Source organism: Poecilia reticulata, chromosome 17 (assembly GCF_904066995.2).
Source record: "Poecilia reticulata chromosome 17, P_reticulata-male-v2, whole genome shotgun sequence".
In the NCBI taxonomy this organism is placed as follows: domain Eukaryota; kingdom Metazoa; phylum Chordata; class Actinopteri; order Cyprinodontiformes; family Poeciliidae; genus Poecilia; species Poecilia reticulata.
This window is the reverse complement of record NC_088846.1, coordinates 24665921-24689567: the sequence shown is the minus strand read 5'-3', so window position 1 is coordinate 24689567 and position 23647 is coordinate 24665921. Positions and strand designations below refer to the sequence as shown.

The 23647-nt window shown below is 36.8% G+C and overlaps 1 long non-coding RNA gene across 1 annotated transcript; it reads left to right on the top strand.

The window, feature by feature from the left end:
• The first annotated feature begins 512 nt into the window (after positions 1-512).
• Positions 513-4044, top strand: LOC145548090 (uncharacterized). Its single transcript, XR_014084381.1, has 4 exons — positions 513-827; positions 3000-3113; positions 3656-3769; positions 3842-4044. It is a non-coding gene; the product is annotated as an uncharacterized LOC145548090 (long non-coding RNA).
• The last annotated feature ends 19603 nt before the right edge of the window (positions 4045-23647 follow it).

Sequence of the window (23647 nt, the reverse complement as noted above, 5' to 3'; positions counted from 1 at the left end):
TTTGAACTCAAAATCAGTGCTAAGACACTCCTGCCGGCAGCGACGGAGAAAAAGGGAGAAGGGAGGGGTGGATGGTGAGAGGAATATGGTGAGAGGGAGAGAGGATTGCAGATGTATTACTCACTTGACTGCTGAATCAGACCTGACGCAGCCCCGTCCACATTCAAAAAAACATTTAGTTTTCACTTTCACTCAAGATTTACACAGAACAAAACAGCTGAATACTTAACTGCACTGAATTATTATCTTAATCTTATTTCTTTTAATAGGGGTGGGGGGTAGAAGACCTGTTGAATCTCAAGTATTTCGACAGTATTTAGCTTCCTTTTACTATAGAATTATTTTCAAGTTTTTTATAACAAAACAGAAACAGTCCTTGTGGCCTGTGACTACTTCTGACATCCCTTTTTAGAGTACATTAATAAATGTGAGTAAATGCTGGCTAGGGCTAGGGTGTGTTTGTTTATTTAATCCTGGTCAGAACAAAGTCATTCTCCAGATCTGTTGGGGTTTATGCAGGTTTATTCTTCTTCAGGATCAAGCTGAGCATGACATGGTTCTGCTGAACTAGTTTGGGTTTGTCCTTCTGGAAATGTTGGACCTGGAGGAACAAGTTGATGTCTATGGAGAAGTACTGAAAATGTGAAAGATGAAGGACATATCATCGCTCCATGCCTGGACGTGATGTCCAAGAAATTTTTTTAGTTTTTCCCTGGAACCCAACATTCACTGAAGTCACGTCTTCCAGAATCGTCTTCACGCTGATGGGAATCTTTATAGCACATTTTGATTTGGACGTTCCTTGATGGCAAAAGTCTTTATGTAAGGTAAGGCTATTTTTGGCTTTATTTAAGTGAAATATTAACTGCAGTTTTCTTAGTGAATTATAATAATAAAAAACTTTTTTCTTCAGTCTTTATTTAATGAGCTGAAAAAGTGTTTCAAATGTTGAAGCTGCTGTTTGTTTGGTCCAATCTGTCCGTTCCGTTTGTGAAAAATGATTCAGAAAAAAGGACTCCTCCCATCCCAACGTGAGACCACTCGACCTAATAAGCCCACATTAAAGCTTATCTGCGTCTTTTTCTTTTGCAAGAAACGACTGGTCTCAAGCACCCGGAGGATCCATTGTTTATTTTGGTGAATCATGATTTTTTCTTTGTTCAGTTTCACTGGAGGTGAGTTTTGTTGTAATAGTAGTTCAGCTGATGTTGAAAGTTTTATCACTCATAGCTAAAGCAGCTTTATATTGTAGCTGCTAGCCCTTATTCTTGAGGAACAAATAAGACTGAATGTCAATTTAAACAAATTAGAAAAATGTTATGACCTTACTTTGACATTCCATCCATTTGTAGATTTACCATTACAAACATAACATGTTCCAGAGTTGTTTATTGTACAAAAAATAGTTTGTTTTGTATTTTCAGACTAAATGTTACTGTTCACTGATTGCTTTGAAGACCCAGAACCGGGTCAGATTGGAGTACAGGACTGAAGATACAGATAATCTACCAGGATTAGTTACTTAACGCTTGAGGTGAAATTGAAAAACAAATAAACTGAAAGTTTGTGATGCAATAGGCATCTTTATATTGTGTATATATTGTTCACAAATTTGGCCGCACAACACTTTATGTAATTATTTTTTTCTGTGGCAAGTTTATATGTTCTTAAACAAAAATGCAACAAAAATATTTTTTCTCTCGTTTGACTTGATATAATTTTATAATTTTTAATTTAAATGCCACAAACATCCTTCAAGTTTTTGCTCAAAAACAAACTTTGGCACACTGATTCATTACATTTAGCTGAACACAGCAAAGGTTGTAGAAGAAGAAAATTCTTATTTTATTGGGAATGAACTAAAAACATTTTATAGACAAAAAAAAGGAATAAACCCAAAACGGAGGCAAAATGTTATATTTGATTTATTGCTGTGTAGGAAAACCAGGAATTCACAATGTCTTTCTGTATTTAATTAGGAAGAAAAATAAGGAAAATTTGGCCTGAGAACTTTTCAGTCTGCTCTACCACAGCGCAAAAAAAGTATGATCCAAACCAGATGCTTTTGGCTGAGGGAAAATCCTACCAGGCCTAGAACAAAACAAGGCAAACACTGCAAAGTGTGTGAGGGACGACATACAAGCGATTTGTTACACCACCTTAAAACGAGTCATACGCTTGAATAACTGGAATGCAGCAAACTACAAGTTCCAGTGGGAAAAAAAGCAGGACATGACGCAGACATCCATCCATCTGTTGAAGTGTTTCTGTAGAGAGATATAGTTTTTATTTATTTATTTAACTTTGATTTAACCAGGAAGCCACCATTATGCTCATGCCTATCATTAGCAGGTCTTCCTTGTTTTGTGTCGATAGGTAGCAAAACAAAACAATTACAAACCTTACATACAAATAACATCCACAAAAACTACCTAAAAAAGTTTTAATACATACAAATATAAACAATCCACTGAATTAATGTGATTTTTTTTGTTTCTATTGTAACAAATCATATTGTTACTGCCACCCATTTTTCCTGAAATCAACCATTTATTTTGTTTTGTTGACATTCAGATTGTTTACATCACACCAGATGTTTCACCATCTGATTATGTAATTTCTAAATATTAAATGATTGATCATCTGATCAGTTACTTAGTACTTGTGTAAACTCTTTACCAAATACTTTTGTAGTCTTATTGAATAATTTCTTGGACGGCTACTTTTTACTTTTACGTGAGTAAAAATATGTTGAAGTGTTTTTACTGTTAGTACAGCGTTTGTCCACCTCTACTCATACACTATAAAATAAATCTATGGGGGATCAATTCTTTGATACTTTCATCACAGACCTGCTGTTGTCTATCATCTGCTGCAGGGATAAACTTCCTAACAGCTGCAACATTAACCAAACAAACTTGTTACAACCTGAGGTTTTTGTGCTTTAGTTTGTTGAAGTGTTATATTTATTTGGGTTTTGTTAATTTGTTTCTGTTCAGGTCCAAACCTCCTGCACTATGGGATTCCTCTCCATCTTGGTCCCACTGTGGGTGACTTCGAACTGGACCTGATCCATGAACCTGATCGTTACAGGATCCGTGGAGATGAGCTGGGTGGGTTCAGGTTTATCTCGTGGTATTTTACTTCTTTTCTCCACATGCAGAATTAAATCTTGATTAAAGAATAAACTAATTTATTTCTGTCTTGATGCACACTGAGCTGTGGATGCTGAACTAGTCTAGTTTGTAGTTTCAAAATAAAATATTGACTTTGTGGGCTGCACAGTGGTGCAGTTGGTAGAGCTGTTGCCTTGCAGCAAGAAGGTTCTGGGTTCGATTCCCGGCCCCGGTCTTTCTGCATGGAGTTTGCATGTTCTCCCTGTGCATGCGTGGGTTTTCTCCAGGTGCTCCGGTTTCCTCCCACAGTCCAAAAACATGACTGTTAATTGGCCTCTCCAGATTGCCCCATGGTGTGAGTGTTGCCTTGTGTTGCCCTGCGACAGACTGGCGACCTGTCCAGCGTGACCCCGCCTCTCGCCCGGAACGTTAGCTGGAGAGGAACCAGCACCTCCTGACCCCACTGTGGGACAAGAATGTAAAGAAAATGGATGGATGGATGGATGGATATTGACTTTGTTGATTTCTGTTTCATTCAGTCATCAGCCTTCAGGAACTTGGGCTTGTTCTCCGTTTCTGTTCTGCTGCTGGAAACATTGGATTGGATCCGACCCGTGGAGCTGTTCGGATCTCGGTCCAGGGTTTCCTGTCAGGTGAGTTCAGAGCAGAAACCTGGTTGGGAAACACCTGAAATCTTTGTGCTGAAATCTGTCTGTGCTCTACAGTTCTGCCACTGCTGGATGGAAACAACACTGGACCTCACTGGACCTTCTGGCCTCAGAATAATTAGAAAACTGGACAACCTGCTGCAAGAGGTGATAGTGAGAATTATCAGCATAAACATTCAAATATTTGTAAAAAAAACAAAACAAAACTGTGGTCTGCAACAGATATCGGTCAGCTACCAAACACTGTTCTCCAACACGTAGTGCGTATATTTTATTTCTTATTGCTGGTATAAGAGGATGGAATATCTCTAGACATTACAAAATAGGTTTCCTTCCTGAAAAGACGAGTTTAGACTTTCTGGTAAATCACACTCTAATAAAATACTTTGAAGATTTACCTGACAGCGACGATAATGTTTATTTAATCAGAGAAATGCACCAATAAGGCAACTAAGGCAAAACATGTTAAAAGCTTCTCATAATTAATCTTCTATTTGGGTCAATTACAGGTTTGACTGTAAAGTCAAACCTCATTTTGGGGGATTTGCATCAAACAAATAAAACATGTGAAAACAGTAAAAATACAACTTATTCTAACATCACTTTATCGTTCTGATTCACACTCCCAGCTGCTACATTTCATTCATTAAACTTTTTCTTCAGTTTAATCCCATTTAAAAATAGTTTCTATAGTGACTTAATTTTCCACCACCAAATAAATGGAAATTTATTCACAAATTCAGAATTATTGTAATAATAATTATAAATATTATCACATATATTACAGGATTAATATATAATGTAACTTTCTATTTTTTTCAACGTACGGCTGTCAAAATAAACTAAAATGTGTTTTCTTTTTCTTTAAGGGTGAAAATTGTTCCCCGATTCACATTAACATCGTCTCAGCGCTATTTTTTATGCCAAACTAATTAGTATTTTTTCTGGTGACAAAATGATTTGTTGTTTGCAGATGTTGTGATTAAGTAAAATTATTTGTTTTGGAAAATCAGAAAATATAAATTTTAAATACACCTTTAATTCTTCATGTGTCAAATAATATATAAACTTTTGCACCTTCAAATGCCTTGAAGTGCCTTGATATCATTATGTTAATCAGGATGAAAAAAGTGTTTCCCGTTAATAATTGCAGAAATGTTGATGTTCAGACCATTAATTTTCTGTTGGATAAATGTTATATTATCTTTTTCTACTTATTAGTTTTCATTCTAAATAATGTAGTTATCTATAAAAGTATCTCTTCTGTTTATGAATAGTGTGTGGATTTAGATTTGTTTCATGTGGTTGTAAAATCACCCCCCGCTCCAGGACGCCAGCAGACAGAGTAGCTGGTGTCAACAATGCATGCTGACCATCACCTTATAAAAGAAGAAGGCCAGTTGGGGGCATCTGGAGAAGGAAGAGGAATGCATACTGTAAACCAGTTTCAGCCTGTTTGCTCCCCCACCTTTAGAAACCATTTTGTAACCAGGGCTTTTCCCCAAATAAAAAGCGGGGAGAGCGGAATGCAAGCCAGAGTTTGTTCGGGGCATGTGACTGGTTGCATCTCCGAACACCTCTCCTCGCAGCGAGTTGAATTCTAATCTCTGTCTCCGTGTTTCTTTTGCAGAGTTATATACTTATGTCAGGGGTTAAACCTGACATATATTTTGGTCCTTCGAGCCGGATCTCAAGACACCTGAAGGTTGGTCCAGCGCGCAAGGGGATCCAGGTGAAGTCTGTGGCCACAGCTTAAAAATCCTTTTCCAGGACTGGTTGCCCTTGTGGGGCTGGACCCCGGACGGTTGACGAGTGATCCAGGAGCACGGGAGACAGTGAGTAGTTTTCTGTTAAAAAAGGCCTGAATGAGACGTGTGGAGCACGTAGAATTAAAACCCTGAGAATCCTAGGCACTATCAGGTAAACTGAGTAGTTAAATTCCGCAGGGAGGGCAGACTCCTCTAACTGATAGTTAGTTAAATTCTGTACGGGACGGCGGAGTCCCCTACTGCAGTTAAGAGAAAAGAAGCGCGTTCTAAAAGTGTGAGTGTGTGTGTGATTGAAGACTTCTGTCTCTAGACAGAACTCTTATACCAAAAACAATAGGAACCAAGTGATGAGATTTTGTGGATGCATGCAGGCAAGAAAGCTCCACTCTTTTTGAGTTGAAGTGAGCTTTACCACAATCTAAATTATCATCACCCTATTGTAAAAATCCCAGTGTTTAGAACACAGTAGGTGTTGAAACCACACTGGGCTAAATTTAGTTCAAAATGGGAAAAGGGGCAAGCAAACATAAACAGAAGGTCTTACAAGACCTGTCCTGCAAGGACTGGAAAATAGTTGAAAAAATGGACAAAGATGCATTAAAGCCACTTTGTTGCTGGATAAAACAATATGAATTTAGTGGAAAACTAAGCGTAACACAGCTGAAAGAACTGCAGGACAAAATTAAAACAAAATGTAATGGAAAAGAGAAGACGTAGAGGACAAAGGATGATATAAAGAGAGCAGTAGATGGCATTCCACACCCTAAAGAAGACGTAGAGCAGTGTGTGGAGGATATGGAAAATCTTAGAAGAACCTACTGCTTAAATGGTGCTGAGGTACAACAGGTCTGGATGCAGTTAACCGGTCCAGACTGGTATCATGTTAAAGGGGATTATGACCCAATGAATAGAGTAAATGACCCCCTGGTGGTAGAAGAGCAGGGAAGTGACACTTTAAACACTAAAGTGGGACATTTGCTCACCAGGATCAGAGCTAGGTATAGAAGACAGGCAAACTACACTGAAATCAGTAGGTGTAAACAAAAACCAGAAGAACCTTTTGATGATTTCCGTGTTAGAATGGAAAAAGTGTTTAAAACAAACAGTGGATTACAGGAGGACGGTGCTGACCACGGGCCATACCGTCAGCAGTTAAAAAATGCACTACATGCAGGCTCTAGACCCGAGATAAACGGGTGGATAAATAAACATTATATAGGAATGAGTGGAGGAACACTGGGAGACTATGTGACACATGCTTTGCATGCAGAAAAAGTAACAAAAGCTAAACAAAAAATCCACACCTGTCTCCACCTTCTTCCAAGACACTGGAGATGAAATGGAAGTGTACTACCAAAGGGATAAGAACCGAGGAAGGGGTAGAGGAAGAGGGAGGGGCCGGGGCCGTGGATTTGGACCCCGCCAAGGAGGGGGTCCGAGGGTCTGCTGGACATGTGGAAAAGAGGGCCACATTGCTAGAGAATGTCAAAGTGGAGCACAGGGGAAAGACCAACATCAAGCATGACTAGATTTAGGTCCAGAAGTCATGCTCAATTTAGAAGAATTATTTTTTGAAGAAAAAGTTAGACCAGAGGTTGAATTAGTAGTGATGGGAAAAAAGATTATCTTTTTATGTGACTCAGGGGCATGCAGGACAACTATAAGACACAAAATACCAGGAATGAGGTTGGGCCCTGAAAAAATAATGGTCAGGGCCGCACAAGGAGCTGTTAATAGCATACCAGAAACACAGCCAATCTGGATAACAGATCCAGAAGGAGAACAATGTGAACTAAAAGTGTTGGTACTGCCAGACTGTCCAGTAAATCTGTTGGGACGAGATGGCTTAGTAGCATTGGGATTAGCATTGATGCCTACACCAGATGGGCTGAAAGTAATGAGAAGACATCAGAAAACACAAGATACAATGGTATTACAGGGCATGGGACAAGTACATTACTACTATACATTAGATGTCCCAAACAAACCCCCAATGTCCACCGGAGTTAGGCTCGTGGACGAAGGGAAACAAGCTGTAAGGAAAACACAAGATGTAATGGATCCAGATGACCTACACATTACTTTGTGGTACAAAAACTCTCCAGGCCCGGACAGGAAATTTGAAGACCAATTACACAGAGTAACCCCAGTAAAAGTCACCATAGCATATATGTATTCTGATGTGTCAGCAACCTCAGCAGCCTCTGTAATCCTCCCAGAAGAGGTGAAGCAATTTTTTAAGATGACATGGAGACCTCACATTTCAATATGTAAAAACCAAGATGAAACCTGGTGGGCGTTAGGAAAAATGGTGGAAAGAGGAGAAAGTGCAAAGGACTGGGTGGTCACAGGTGTGAATACCTGGTACAGCGCATCTGAAGGAATGACCAAGAAGGCACTCTTTTGGACCACAACAGTCCAGGCAGGCACCCATATAGATTCAGAAGAAGAATGACACCTCTTGTTGACAGAAGAGGAAGAAACCCTGTTAAAAAGTGTACCTGAAGAACTCTGGTCTCAAGGGGCATCAGACGTTGGACTGATAAAATGTGCTAACCCCGTAATAATTAGACCAAAAACAGAATATAGACCCAGAGTAAGACAATATCCCCTAAAACCTGATGCGCTGCAAGGAATTAAACCAGTAATACAAGATCTACAAAAAGCTGGAGTAATAATAGAGTGTCCTGACTCACCATGCAATACACCCATTTTTCCAGTCAAAAAGGCCCCACCCTCAGTGGGGTGGAGGATGGTTCAAGATCTACAGGCAGTAAATGATGCGGTTATACAAAGAGCACCTTGTGTACCAGATCCACATACCCTACTGAACTCACTAAAACCAGAAGCAAGATGGTTCACGGTAATAGATATAAGTAATGCATTCTTCTCTATACCAGTACATGAAGACAGCCAGTTCTGGTTTGCATTTACTTTTGAGGGGAAAAGATATACATACACCAGGTTGCCTCAAGGCTACTGTGAGAGTCCAACAATTTATTCCCAAATGATGACAGCTAGCCTGTCCACTTTTGACCCACCTAAAGGCAGTCAATTACTGTTATATGTGGATGATATTCTATTGGCAGCTCAAAGTGAAGAGAACTGCCTAATAGATTCTCTTCCTCTACTGCATCACCTGTATAAAGAAGGTCATAAAGTGAGCAAAAATAAATGACAGCTGTGTAAACCAGAAGTTAAATATCTAGGTCACCAATTGACCTCTGGGGGAAGAACAGTGATGCAAGATAGAAAAACAGCCATCTTACAGGCACCAAAACCACAAACAAAGAAACAAATGATGTCGTTTCTGGGACTAACCAACTATTGCAGAAGTTGGGTCCCAAATTATGCAGAAATAACGGGACCTTTGAGTGCATTAATCTACAAACAAGAAATGAAAATGACAGAAAACATAAAATGGAACCCTGAAGCTGAGAAAGCTTTCTGTGCTATTAAACAAACATTGGTAGACAGTGGAACTTTAGCACTACCAGATTATAAAAAGAGATTTTTTCAGATGGTTGACTGTAGAGGAAACTACATGACATCAGTGTTGGCACAACAACATGGCAGCAAAATGAAACCGATAGCATTTTACTCCACAAAGATGGATGCAGTAACATGTGCTCAACCACCATGCATAAGGGCTGTGGTTGCAGCCTCCATGGCTGTGATAGCAAGTGCAGATGTAGTGTTGTTTCATGACTTAACATTAAAAGTGCCACATGCAGTGTCAGCACTACTGTTACAAACATGACCTTTCTATCACCAGCAAGACATCTGTCTTGCATGTCAATTTTACTCTCACAGCCACATTTAAAGATAGAGCGATGTACTGTTTTAAATCCTGCAACACTGATGCCAACAGCAGAAGATGGAGAACCTCATGACTGTGAAGCTTTAGCAACCACCAAAGCTAAATGTAGAGCTGACCTAACTGATACACCATTAGGGTTTGGACAAATAGTATTTGTAGATGGATCCTCTAAAAAGGACGCGTATGGAAAAACTAGAACAGGATACGCTGTGGTAACATCAGAAAAAGTACTAAAGGCAGAAGCTTTACCACAAAATCTATCTGCACAAGCAGCAGAACTGATAGCATTAACAGAAGCTTGCAAACTAATGAAGGATAAGGCTGTAACAATCTATACTGATAGTCAATATGCATTTGCCACAATACACACTTTTGCCCAGTACTGGAAAAACAGGGGAATGATTACATCTACGGGTAAACCAACAACTCATGCTGACCTGCTAAAAGATTTAATTAAAGCAGTACAGCTACCTAAACACGTAGCAGTCTGTAAATGTGCTGCACATACATCAAACACAGACTTTGTATCAAAAGGGAATGCATTTGCAGATAAGCATGCAAAAGCAGCAGCAATGAGAGAAATAAAGGTTTTATGGAATGCTACTGAATCATTACAACAGGATGTTTTAAAAGACATGCAACAACAGTCACCTACACAGGAAAGGGAATCTTGGTTAAAAAAAGGGGCAAAAGAAAAGAATGGAATATACACTTGACCCATAGGTGACCCCCTAGTCTGAGTTAGACGCAGGGGTGAAAGTAAGGGGGTACGGCAGGGTACTGCGTACCCCTAAAAGATTGAGCGGGGGTACGCAGTACCTGCAAGAGATGGGAGCGGCTGTCTGCTGTAAAAAATCAATGGGTTCACTGTGCAGCCGTGACTGATTAGTTTTTTAACAACAATCTAAAACATGACTTAATCAGTCAATAACTTTTTTCCCCATTTCATATCGTTTAACTGTTCGTGCTTTACTAGAGCAGCGGCGCAATATGTGGATCACGGAAGGTTTTGAGTTGATCTCGGCATCAGGTGTATAGGGTTAGTATAATATAATATATAATACATATATATATATAATATATATAGTATATATATATGTGTGTGTGTGTGAGAGACTATATATAGTCTCTCACTGTCGTTTATATATATATATATATATATATATATATATATATATATATATATATATATATATATATATATACACACTGTATATGTAGGGGTGAAAGTAGTTTTAAATTCTTGGGGGTACTATGACAAAAATATATATACACATACATATTACATATTATAAATCTTTAAACTTTTATCTTTGTGGCATGGTCCTTGCTAGTGAAATATCAATCATCTACCAAACGCTGTTCTCCAACACATAGTGTGCATTTTTTATTATTTATTGCTGATACAAAGGGATGGAAAATCGCTAGACATTAAAAATTGGGCTTCCTTCCTGAAGAGATGGGTTGAGGCTTTCTGGTAAATCTCTTTCTAATGTAAAATATTTACCTGATAGCTATTATCATTTTTATTTAATCAAAGAAATGCACAAACAAGGCAACTCATAAAAACTGTAAAAAGCTTCTCATAATCTTCTTTAAGAATATTTGGGTCAATTTCCGCTGTAAAGTCAAACCTCATTTTGGGGGATTTGCATCAAACAAATACAACATGTGAAAACAGCAAAAATAAGTTAAAATCACTTTATAGTTCTGTATCTCGCTCCCAGCTGCTACATTTCATTCATTAGACTTTGTTTCTTCAGTTTAATCCAATTTAAAACTGCTTTTCATTCATTTTCTAACACCCTTGTCTCTAGTGAGGTTTGCTGGTGTTTATAAGTTTTGTAAAGGAAAAATATAACATAAGTTGCTCTTGGGGGGAGGCAGGTATCAGGTATTACAAAACCTGGATTTCCCTTTTTCAGAACAAGCCCTGGCTCCACACGGTCACCACAAAGGGTCTGAATGTTTGAATGCTTTTTTTTTTACTTCTAACATAAACAGGCAAAGAAGACACCCAGAAATGTTTTTATTAGGTTTATAAACTCTGAAATGATCACAAGGACACAAAGGTTTGTCTTTTGTGGAAGGGGAGAAGCATGTCAGACCTGCTTAGACCAACTCTGAGGTTTCTCTCCCTTTAATATTTATTCTCTTCAGAACAGAGGCGATGTCGTCACAGTAAAAATTCAACAACACAAGACACTATGAACACATGACAGTCCGTTAAGGCGACTTTAAGGTCAGGCGTTCATGCATAGTGGTCACTACAATGGACAGCCGTCTAAAGGCCATTTTCTTGTGGATTTTTATGTTATAAATGCACACAGACCACTGAAGTGGGCACAAGGGCATCATCCTAACCCATCCTATACTTATTCATAAGTATTGGCCTAAACCCCAAATGTCTCAAGTTGTCATGAGAATGAAACACCATAAAACTTTAGGAAAATTACAATTCTGTGTACAAACCCAAAATAATCTGGACAATTTATTCACAAAAGAAAATAACAATATCCTGCTTATTTTGTACTAGAGGAGAGAAGTATAACTAGTTTGGCTGGATAAGGGAAACAGTTTTTTCCAACTGCTGACTATCAAGATGAACGGTGCCTGTTATTGCGCAACAGCCAGCCTCACCTAAACCCTCTCAATTCTCAGAGTGACTATTGACCAGCTCTAATGGGTCGGAAAAGTCTCTAGTAACATGCTTTGTTTTTCATTCAGTGGGTAGAAAATCCAGAAATTTAACTCAAGTAAGGGTAAAAGTACTTCATAATAAAATTACTCAAGTAAAAGTAAAAAGTACAGTGTATTAAAAATACTATTAAAAGTATTTTTACCCAACTCTGCACTTATGAAATTAAACTTTTCCTCATATTATACTGAAAACTTTGCAAGGGACTAATGAAATATAAACGGGTGAAAAACTAATTTCCTCTGAATGAATCCAGAGACATTTTCTGCTGCAGTGCTCACGGTTCTCACCTTTGTGTTTGGAAATTTCAGACTTTATTCAGTGAAAGTTTTATTTGTCCAACACACATAAATAACAAGGCAGTTCAAAGTGCCTTACATGACAAAAACATAAAGAATTTGGACTACAAACTATTATTAATGCTTATTTTTGGCAAAGGCATCTCTAAACAGGTGCCTTTATTTGAAATAATTCAGTGCTTCAGCAGTTTTGCAGTTTTCTGGAGGTTAGTTCCAGAGTAGAGGACTGTAAGGACTTTAAACTGGGCTCTATTTCCTGGTCTTAGTTCAACAATATGTCTTATTGACTGTCCATGTTAAAATAATATGCATTAAAAAATCTGATAAAATAGATTGTACCAAAATATTGTATTTTTCATTGTAATGCAAAATACAATGTGCATTCTAATAACTCAAAACTCTTAGAATGAAAGATTTTAAGTTTTATTTAGGTTGTCAGCAGTTCAGCTACTCCCGGTTTGACCCCAATATTTTGCCCTGTGAGGTAATAAAATGTCTGTATGCTTATGTTTTCATTTAAACTCCAAAGCTTCCTCTTCGTTTATTTTTGGGCAAGTTTTTGTATAAACTCTTTTAGTTGCACAACATTGGCAAAATGGTCTGAAAAGTCGACCACATCCAGCAGCTATATTACTAGAGGATGCTACTTATCTTTGAGCAAAGTCAACTTGATTAAGAACTGACAGAAGCTTGCGTTATGATTTTTTCACGATGTTGGTTGGTTGGTTGGTTGGTTGGTTGGTTGGTTGGTTGGTTGGTTGGTTCAAATGCAGGAGGCAAAGGCACAGAGTACATTTAGGGAAATTTAAAGAACAAGATGAAGAATAAAACTTACAACAAAAGACAAGGTGAACTTAGGGGGCCAGAGCAAACAGGAATCCAAAAAATAACGACAAGGAGATAACAGGAGTGCATGTGAGGATCTGGTGGGGAATGAGTGGAAATGAGAGGCTTAAATACAGTTGAATGCTGACCAGAAGACCTGGGCTGATGAGTTAACTCACAGGTGTCAAACTTAAGGCCCGAGGGCCAAATCTGGTCTGCTATTGGTTTTTATTGGGCCCTCTAGACTCTAAATTACATCAATAAGTTCTTCCAGTTTTCCACAAATCTGCAAAATTCACACAAAATCAACAAATTTCCACATTTTTTCTAATTTTACTGCATATTCTCTTCAAAATTGGTCAGAAACATTGAGCTTAAGCCACCTCAGCCTCACTTGATTTTATAGTCTGTAATTGATACGAGTAATAAAAAGTCACATTTATCATCATACATTATTGTAAAAATTCCTTACAAACATTTCTAAATTGGCACCACAAAATCTGTCATTTTGATTGCAAAAAAATACAAAAAGAATAACAAAATTCGAGAGGAACAGCTATTTAGTGATATTTTAATAGCTTGGTTATAAAAAGAATGTATTGGTTTTATCAATACATTCAGACACAACAGGCCCTTTAAGAAAATTCTGATTTTTGTTCTGGTTCTGCTCTCATCCCCAGAACCAGAAGCAAACATGGTTTATGCACCATAAATCTTGAAAAACCCGTTTGAACCATTGTAAATGAAACATTGACCAGCATGATGTGTAATGATGATTTTGATGATGACAATCGACAAAATGTAATGTTTGTTACTGGTTTTCTCAGTAGTTGACCATATGATGTGTCTTTGACATTTATGTTTTCATTTCTAGATGCAGAAAAGATATTGAACATACAGAACGACACAACCTTTTCTGTAAGAGGGAAGCAGGAACTTGGTTCCCTTTATCTGTTCCATGTAAATATTTTTGCCTCTCTGCTCTTTCAGTTGGGGCTTGATGTAATGAGAATATATGCATCAAAGCTGATCGCTGGATCTTTACACTTTGACTTTATAATGGTAAGATTGTTTTGTTTGGGGTTGTTTTAAAGTAAGTTTGCAAGGTCGCCTATAAAATTCAACTATTAATTTAAATATAATTCCAACTTTTGCCCTGCATACAATTATCTTAAAGATAAAATATTTGTATTGAGTAAGAATGAGTTTAATTCAGAATTATTTTGAATTAAAAATCTTAAATTTTCTAAATCAATCCATGTGTTGTCTTTGACTTACCCAAGTTTGGGTTGTAGTTGAAACAGGGAAGGAAACCCAGACCTCTGTCTTCCTGCTCACTCTCTCCAGCTCTTTTTGGAGAAGCTCAATGAGTTTTGAGGCCAGAAGAAATAAATATAACATTTTCCTAATCTCACACTGATGTTGGGTCTCCTCCATAATAGATGTACTATATGTCTAGTTTTTCACATTGTTGACTTGAATGAGTATTAGTATTCATGCCTGGTTTGATAAAACATTTTCACTATTCCTTCACTTTTTACAATGTTTCCTTGTTGAATTTATTGAGTATTAATGCACAAGAAGAGAAGAGTTGAATCCAAGAGAGTATTTGGTTATTATATTCGTCTTCTCCGAATGGTGTTGCTGTTCAGTCTCGCGATATCTCGATTCCCGGGTTATTTAACATTAATGAACGCGGGAAAGCTTTTCCCGCTTCAGAGTGTTTCAGCGTCGTCATTCTTTAGCTGTTTTAGAAGCAGTAACATGAACTCTGATATTCCTCGTCCCGTTTTCACCGATGGTAAGTTTGAATTTGTTTCTCTGATCGGCTGCACTGTGAGTTGTTGTGTGTTTTGCTGTTAGGTTTGTTTTATGAAAATAGCAGCGTGGCGAGCAGGAGGTCTATGAACATGAGGCCTGTGTACCGTAGACAGAGTTCGATAAATCTTCCGCTGCCATCTAAAATAACTTTTTCATTTAAAAAGTTACAACATTTAATTTTAATAAAGTACTTTAAGTTTAATTAAAAAGCATCTATTTTTTTCCTGTCGTTTTCTTTTTCTTTTTACAATTTGAGTTAATTTAAAGATTTGCATCATTTTATCTTGGTTAGTTGTTGAGGCTTCTTGAATACCGTTGTGTATTTCCTGAGTCAATGTTTCATTTGATAGTGTTGGGAATGGAAATCCCAATCGATGAATCATAATTTGTATTGACACACGGAGCATAAAATCAGCCAAGAAAAGCATTCAGACTTTAATTATTTTATTCACTTTCAGCGCTGAAAGGAGACGCTTTTACCATTTCATTCGAGAAGAGTTTCTAAAAAAGTCTGTGCAGCGTCTGAAGAGAAGGAGGAGGGTAGCTGATTATATGGACTGAAGACACTCCCTGAAATCTCACCATGTCTCTGTGGCCTGAGAAAACGTTTCTTTTTCGTGAGAAATGGACCTTGGTGTCTAACAGAATCAAACATGTAACTCTTTACTATGGGCCCTTTGTCTAACAGCGTGTGACTCTTTCTCGACCTTGGTAAAGCGTCTCAACATTCCCCCTGTTGGGCTCTAAAAGAGCCCCAAAAAAGGAAGACAAACCCTAGAGTAGACACTGTCCCTTCCGGAAAACATCCCCCGAGGCTTTTGCAGATGTTGATATACATAGCTTCATTTCAAGTATTGATGTTGTCTTTCATTCATTTCATTTCATTTCATGTCAATTTTGGAGGTAAAAACGGACAGGGCACACGTATGCCTCTTAGGCGGTGGATCGCAATCACAATGTCCCCCTTAGAAGCTAATAAAGAATATGTAAAGAAATAAAATTTTAAAGGATGTTAGAGTTAAGATTGGAAAAAGGAAATTCAACCCTCCATGGCATTTACTGTTTCTTTTTTGTGGTGGGAAAAAAACGTTGCCTTGCAGTCGTGCAGAGCTTCGTAACCTTCAATTACACATCAATCTTAATTTCAGACCGTAAATTATCATTTCATTTTTGATTTTTGATTTATTTATTTTTAAACCAGATTTGTTTGTTTTTGGTTGGTATTAGCTCAGGTCAATGCTGTGCCATAGAAGGTTAAAGAACTGTAAAAAAGCAAAATCCGAAAATGTTTTCTGTTTTTTCTTTAGTAATAAAAGTTAAAAGAGATAAATGTTATATTTAATGACACATGAAATGGTTAAAAGTTATATTGAAGGAATTGTTAGAATGCACTGCAATGCAAATTGAATGAAATATTAGGATATTATTTCAAAACTTAATAGAATGCCAAAAGAAATAAAGTATTGGGTTAATATTTTCAAATGAATAAAATGTAAATGAGTAAGAGTTACTAAAATGCAAAATCAATAAAGTGTTAGGTAACACGCAAAAAGTCAATAAAATGTTAGATTAAAATTTGTTTTAAAAGTTAAGAACTAAAACATAAACCAAATTTAATAAAAGGTAAAATGTTAAGATACTATCCTTAAATGTCAAGGAAGCAATAAGGAATAATGCGTAAAACGATCTAGTAGTAAGTTAATAAACCAAACTTATTTGAAATTTTAAATATTTAAAAGTTAATGAACCACAGAAAGGATGTAATGTTAAATGGGATGGTAAGAAAAGCTTAGAAGTAATGAATATGGAAAGGCACAGAACATACAACTAACACTAAACAGCAAACCAATAAATAAGGATCAAGGCAGCACAGTCAAAATATACTGGTATGAATGAACTATGATGAGGAAACAAGTAAAGATGCTTTCTAAGTAAAATGTAATAGTAATAAAGTTTAATCATATCAGTCTCTCTATAGCGAGACCTATCAATGTCAAATCAGTTTCTGCGTGTGTCCAGATGTTGAGCCGGCGCAGCTCGATGGGAAACCTGACAGGCCCGCGAGGCTTCAGTGGCGTTTCAGCTGTAAACTGGTCCACCAATCGTGGAAGGCGCCACAGTTCCAATCCCGGCACACCGAAAGGATTGGACTTCATTCTGCAACACAAAAACACAACACAAAGGGAATCAGTGGATTATATAAAGAAAATTAAAGTGAAGGAAGCATCTATTTTTGTCACTAGATACTAGTACTGGCCTTAAACTCTGGAAAGCTGAAGTTCCACGGTCGTCTTTTGGTTCTGGGAAACCATCTGATAGGCAGGGGGGGTTCTATTGGTACCACTGCTCTTCTCTATGTTGGAGGTGATGCACTGAACAGCCAAGGACCTCAGGCAGGGAGCAGCAGAATCCACAGGTGATGAAGAGAGCAAGGAAGATTATTTCAGGTTGTGCATCTTCAGAATGTTTTTTCTTTCTTTCTTTTTTTATTTTTTGTTAAAGGCTGCTCTTTGAAGCTGAAGATCAGGTTTTTTTATATACTAAGCCAACAGAGCATCAATATATCAATAACATTTGTTATTTAAGTTCTCCTCTTAATAATAGTTAAAGAAATGCTTAAATTAAGTTACACATTTCAACTTTTAAAAATAACATTTCTTGTTTTAAGTGTTGCCATACTCATAGGATCAGACAAAATCAGAAACCAAACAAAAATCATGTAAAAGATCAGATTATGAAATGAATGTGCAAAACTGCCCACAGTCATGTTTTATCAAAGGAATATCATTTGAAATGTACATATTATCCCTAATAGAAACTTTACCACAAATCTTAAATCATCTATAAATCTTTTGCTTTTGTTATTTTAATTAAATTCAATCAAATAGTCCTCATTTAATAAGAAGTAGCCCGCTATACTAAAGGCTTGTAAAATATTATCAATAGTGTGAAACGTTAATGATCCGTATTAAATTAAGATTATATTCCATTCATGTAATAAAAGACAACCCTGTTTTGTCTCAAACCAAAAACTGTAAATTATGATTATGAGAAATGTTTAGACATTTTAGACAGACCTTGAATCAATAATTACACATAGAACTAGAGTTTTAGTTTTATTCTGTCAATCTGTTTGACCCGCTTTAAGCAGTTCCATAATTGCTCATTTGTAAATCCCAATTTAGACCAATTTACTTTGAATCTTCATTTATCTTCTCATTTTAAAACCTCATATATTATGATTAGCCTGTTTTACGAGAATAAAGTTAACCCTGTCACTCCTTTAACTGCCTTAGTTTATTTTCAGCATGGTTTTAAATCCCAAAAGTTCAACACTTTTAACCTTTGAAAAATTGGTTCTTTTGAAACCCTTCTATAAAATATTTATCTAACTGAATTACCCTCTTTTGTAGTGTTTAATCGATGTTTTGGGGAGAAGTCTGATACAACTAGATTTATTAAGTTATATAATGTTCAGGTTAGACCTTTCTGCATGACTTGGTTAAACAATTTATTTTGAATTATAGCAAGAGAGAAGCAGCAATCAAACAATTTATTTCATGTTTTTGTAGAAATCTATTTGACACATGACACCATTGTTAATTTTAATGTATTCAATTCAGAATATTCAGTATTACTTTGGAAACTCATTCGCATAGTTGACCCATTTGTGAATTTTGATTTAACCTTTTATATTTTGCTGAAGCCCAAAACTGAAAATTTTCTCAATATATTAGATTAACTCACAATTTGTAGATTAGATTAATTCCATGCATCTCCCCCTGTTTCTGTATCGAAACACTGTTTAAGTGTTTCGCCCAAATTTTCTTTCATTGCTAACTATAACAGTTGGGTGTAATTTAAACAGGGTGCTTACACCTCAGTGAAATAATTGAATAGTTGATTGAACATATGTTCAGTAAACCCATAATTTGGTTCAGTAATGTTACGTGGAATAAAGTGTCCTAGGATTTAAAATGGAGTCCAAATAAATCTAAATCATTACTTAAATAGCAGTCCTTATATTTATAGCCACAGTAATTTGAGCCAAATAGATTTTAGACTATCCTCTTTTGTATTCAAAGTGTGGCTGGTTGTGCTTTTGTAAATCAGGAAATTAACAATTTTTACCGTACTTTTATCCTTTTTCAATCGTCGTGCTGGAGGAGAAAAACCCATTAGCCAGATGTTGGACAATCAGAGTTATAATCATTCAGGCAAACAAAATATTTCTGTAAGCTGCAGAGTTCTAACACCCTGCTGCATCGGGCCTTCACTTGTACCATTAAACTTATCCTGGGGGGTCAAATAGAGGTCAGAATGCAAAGGCAGTAGACCATGAATGTAAATAAACAGTAAACACTGTAAATAAACTAAGGTGAGAAAAAGTGGCATCACACAATTCGAAAATTCAAGAAAAACCATTAAAAACTACCAAGTTTTATTGGCAGCCATTTTGTCTCCAACCTGTAGACTGAGTGGAATCCCAGGGGCCCCGGAGTCCAGGTCACATGACCAGAGGCGTAGAACCCAGGACCAACCAGGGCAACAGACAAGCAGGACCGTCTCTGAGTCTCAGTCCAACTTCACATGTGATGTTCTATTTGCCCCATCAGAAGCTGTCCAGGGCAGCATTCAGTCCCGCTGTGCAGAAAAATCTGGACAAAGTGTGTGGCCCCCCTTGACAGAGCGAGGGAGAGACGGAGAGATACAGCATGTCAATGTTTTCAAACCTCCGTCTCATGTCGGGCAGAATCCGGTGGCCTTTTCTGCCATAGGAGACCCTCAGAAACAACGGCTGGGTCTCGTCCTTTAGCCAGGTGTTTCCTCAGAGATCACAGTCAAACATCCAATGCGAGATCCTGCAAGCTGCAATCCGTCCTCATGTGACAACAGGAAAAATCAATCCAACCTCACTGACCTCTGTAGAAGCTGTAAGAATCGTCCAATAGGTCTTTGCCCTCAAACAGCAGTCCAGCAGAAGATGGTACAATTCATAGGTGTAGAAAGTGCAAATGTCCAAGTCAGCGCGGCTAAGAACAGCAGAGGGCTGATGCCTTTTCTCCTCGCACGGCCCTGAACCCGCAAAACCTGGCCCCCATGGTCCCCGTCAGACCACAGGAAGCAGCACTGCCAGAGTAAAACACAAAGTAAATTAAGAAAATAAAAGTGTATGCCACCTTTTGCTCACATAATTATAAATTAACTGTCTTTTCTGTAGCTTGTGATGTAGATGAAGATTTGCCTCTTTTTTTTGTTTCTTTTCTTTTGTTTCAGCCAGGCTCAGGGTCACTGGAGCGGCTCAGATAACGTCCACTGCCTCAGTCTGAGCTCAAAAGATAAAATAGAAATGCATTAAGATGATTCACCCTCAGATGTTTCAGAATAACCGGTTGTAGACCCAACTCCTTTCAAAAATCAAACTCTAAGAAATTATTAAACATTTTGACAAAATTTAGTATTTCCAGCTTCATACACTTTTCATCTATGATTATTCAAATCATATGTAAAATAATTAATTCAATATGTACAATTTTACACAAAGATCCTTGTGATATCGCCACACTTAAGACAACCAGTTAATTTCCTTAATAATTGGTCAAAAGAAAACTGTAATCAGTTATTCTTATTCCATTAATGAAAATATTACCATTATCCTGATATTTTTCAAACTGCTGAGTGTTGTGTTTATGTATTGTTTTCTTTTTTAGAATTAAAAAATTGTTCACATTTTGTCAGAATTTTTCTCCATGTCCCCTTTGGGGCTCCGTAGAATTTAAAGTACTTTTAACCAGAATGTTCTCAATGATAGCAATTACAACTGTAACTTTATACAATTAAAATTAGAGGTGATGCAGGAAACCCATCAATCTGAAAATAAACATGGCATAGATATTGATTATAAGATTATAAGAATTGAAGATATTCAATTTTAAATTACCAATTTTAATTTAGTAAGAGCTTCTATATAACTCTGTATTTCAGTCATGCAGGAAGGCACAGTATGAGAGCGAGCTCAGTGAATAAACTCACAATATACCAATGTCAAATGAATACATTCATAATTAACCGTATCTTTAAACCGACTAGTAATTAGTCTATTTCTTCTCCACCCCCTGTTGATATAATTTAAAAATTTGAAAGCAATTTTGCATTTACTTTTCTCCAAAACTAAAATTTTACAGGGTTTCACAAGTTTTCCAAATCATCTATCTAGATTTGAAAGTAGACTATCAGATGTTTTAAATGTAAAGTTTTATCAGAAATGTTTTATCTTTAGGTAGTTTTATCAGAAATGCTTTATGTTTATCATTTCCCCCTTTTGTTTTCTTATGTAAATAGAAAACAAACATTTCTGACAACAACATTTCTATTGTTCTCAGAAATATTTTTCAGAGATTCTTTTTCTGTACATATTTCTAAAATGTCCAACTGAAACTGTACTGCAAAGGCCAAAAGTTGTATTATTTTAAAGAGTTCAGATCAGAATTTGGATTACTTTCCTAAAAGGCCGTGTCAATGTTTATTTTGAACTGACAAAAGATAAATTGATCAGATTTTTCTTTTGTGGCAGAGGAGCAAAAAATGTTAAAATTAAAAATATTATGCAGTACTGTAAGATGTCATTGCGTTTCAAATCGAATGTTTTGTTGGACTTGAATTTATGCATCAATTCAATCAAAATTTAAGGCACACAAGTGTTGTGGGCCAGTTGTTGTCCAATTAGTTTGTTTTTTTACATAATCAATTACTATTATATCAATTTTAAAAGTTTCATCATGCCCAATTTGTGCCTTTCTACCAAGACACACATGTGTTTCGAAAGCAGCAGTTAGTTCAGTTAGTAAGTTAGTTAGTTTTGTTTTTAGAAAATAAAAACAACAATAATATTAATAAAAATGAAAAGAAAATAAAACATGTCAAACTAAATGAAACAGTCTCGTAATGAATGCTCTCTGGTTTTAAACCAAAGCTGAAATGTGATTATTCCTTTTCGAACATATTATTTCCCACTTTGAAGTAAGGTAACCGAATTATCTAGATTTAGAATCATTAATTGTCTTTGAGACAAGAATATGTTGTAACCAATGTAATAAACCATAATTGAATCTAGGGCTGTTTCATAATCACCCTTTGAATCAAACACATACTCATATTTATTTACCAATTCAGTTCCCTCTTTAGACATTTTAAGGTTATCAAGTTTCAAATGAAAAGAAATCCTGTTTTTGGTAAGATAATGAGAGAGAAAATATTGTTTAGTCCATGATAAAGTTCAAGTCTGCTATAAACCTCAATTTTCAAGTTTCATTAAGTTTAAATTTAAACCCCTCTACAGCTAAGCCGAGTTTCAAAAACTTCAACCCATTAGATGTCACTTTATTTTGTTTATAACTTTTCCTGTTATGTAATTTCATTCATCTTTCATTTAGTTAATTTTCCCACATGTGAAAATAGTGAATTGTGCCGGATAAGTTTAGTTCCAATCAGTTTTCCCTTAGCGTCATTTATTCCTTCCAGCCAGTATTTTCCCTGAAGGCTGTCTGTTTAACAGGTCGCCTCCTTTCTTCTGCACCAGGTATTCTATCCCTTTTTTTTGTTTTTCTCTTCTTCCCTTATTTTGATATTCATCATGCTCCGCCAAATAAGTTATTACTGGTTCTATTTGCTCACAGAGCGTAATCTATGACCTGATGCCCCACTTTGGATCGTATTTTTCCTTTTTCAAGTTCACCCTCCATCTGTTTAGGCTCAAAATTTAGACTCAAAAATCACCTCTTATATTCTTTTTTTTGCGGTTTCGCTCGCACGGCGGCGAGGTAATCAAACACAACAGAAATTCAAACCGAGCAGACAAAATCAAAAACCTCCCACAGATTATAATTTCCCAATGTTGACCATGGTTTTAAAACACATTGCAATAAACAGAAAAGAGTACATTTAAACACATAACATCTGCTTCAGCGGCAGAAGCTTACACACACAGCTGACAGATACAAACACAGCTGACAGATACACAGAAATGGATCCATGCTTTTCAGCTCCTATTTTTGTCCTCTTAACTCTTATTATTCAACAGAGGATCAGATCGCGATCAACCTTATCTCATTCTTATCCTACAGTGGACCCTCTCAACACTTGGCGTTTCTTGAGTAAGTCTCAGATGGCTAACGCGTTCTTTTCCGAGGGCAGTACTCCCAGGATAAAACCGACAAAACCTAGCCTTAACCTTTCCCGCGTCCAGGAAAAGCTGGGGACGGCCAGTTCCCACTGCAAGCCAATCAACCTTTACACCTAAATCTTCACACCTAAAAACTACTTTATTTCTTCACACCTAAATCTACTTTTTCTTGTTTATACTCCTATGAACAGTTAAACATGTAGACAGGCCAGTGAATTTGAACAGAAATGTAAAAGCAATATGAAATTTAGAAACAGTGCAGACGACGGCTGATAACTGAAATTTATACAGACCTGAGAAACAGTACAATGGTGTATATTAAGGAACAAGTGTCCTTACCTTTCATGTGGGCCCCACACCAGAGTACTGTTCCGGAAAGCCTGCGCCTGAACGGCCAGTCCAATCTCTGCTCATGTGTCAACACAAAACCATCCTCTGCTACCAACTGT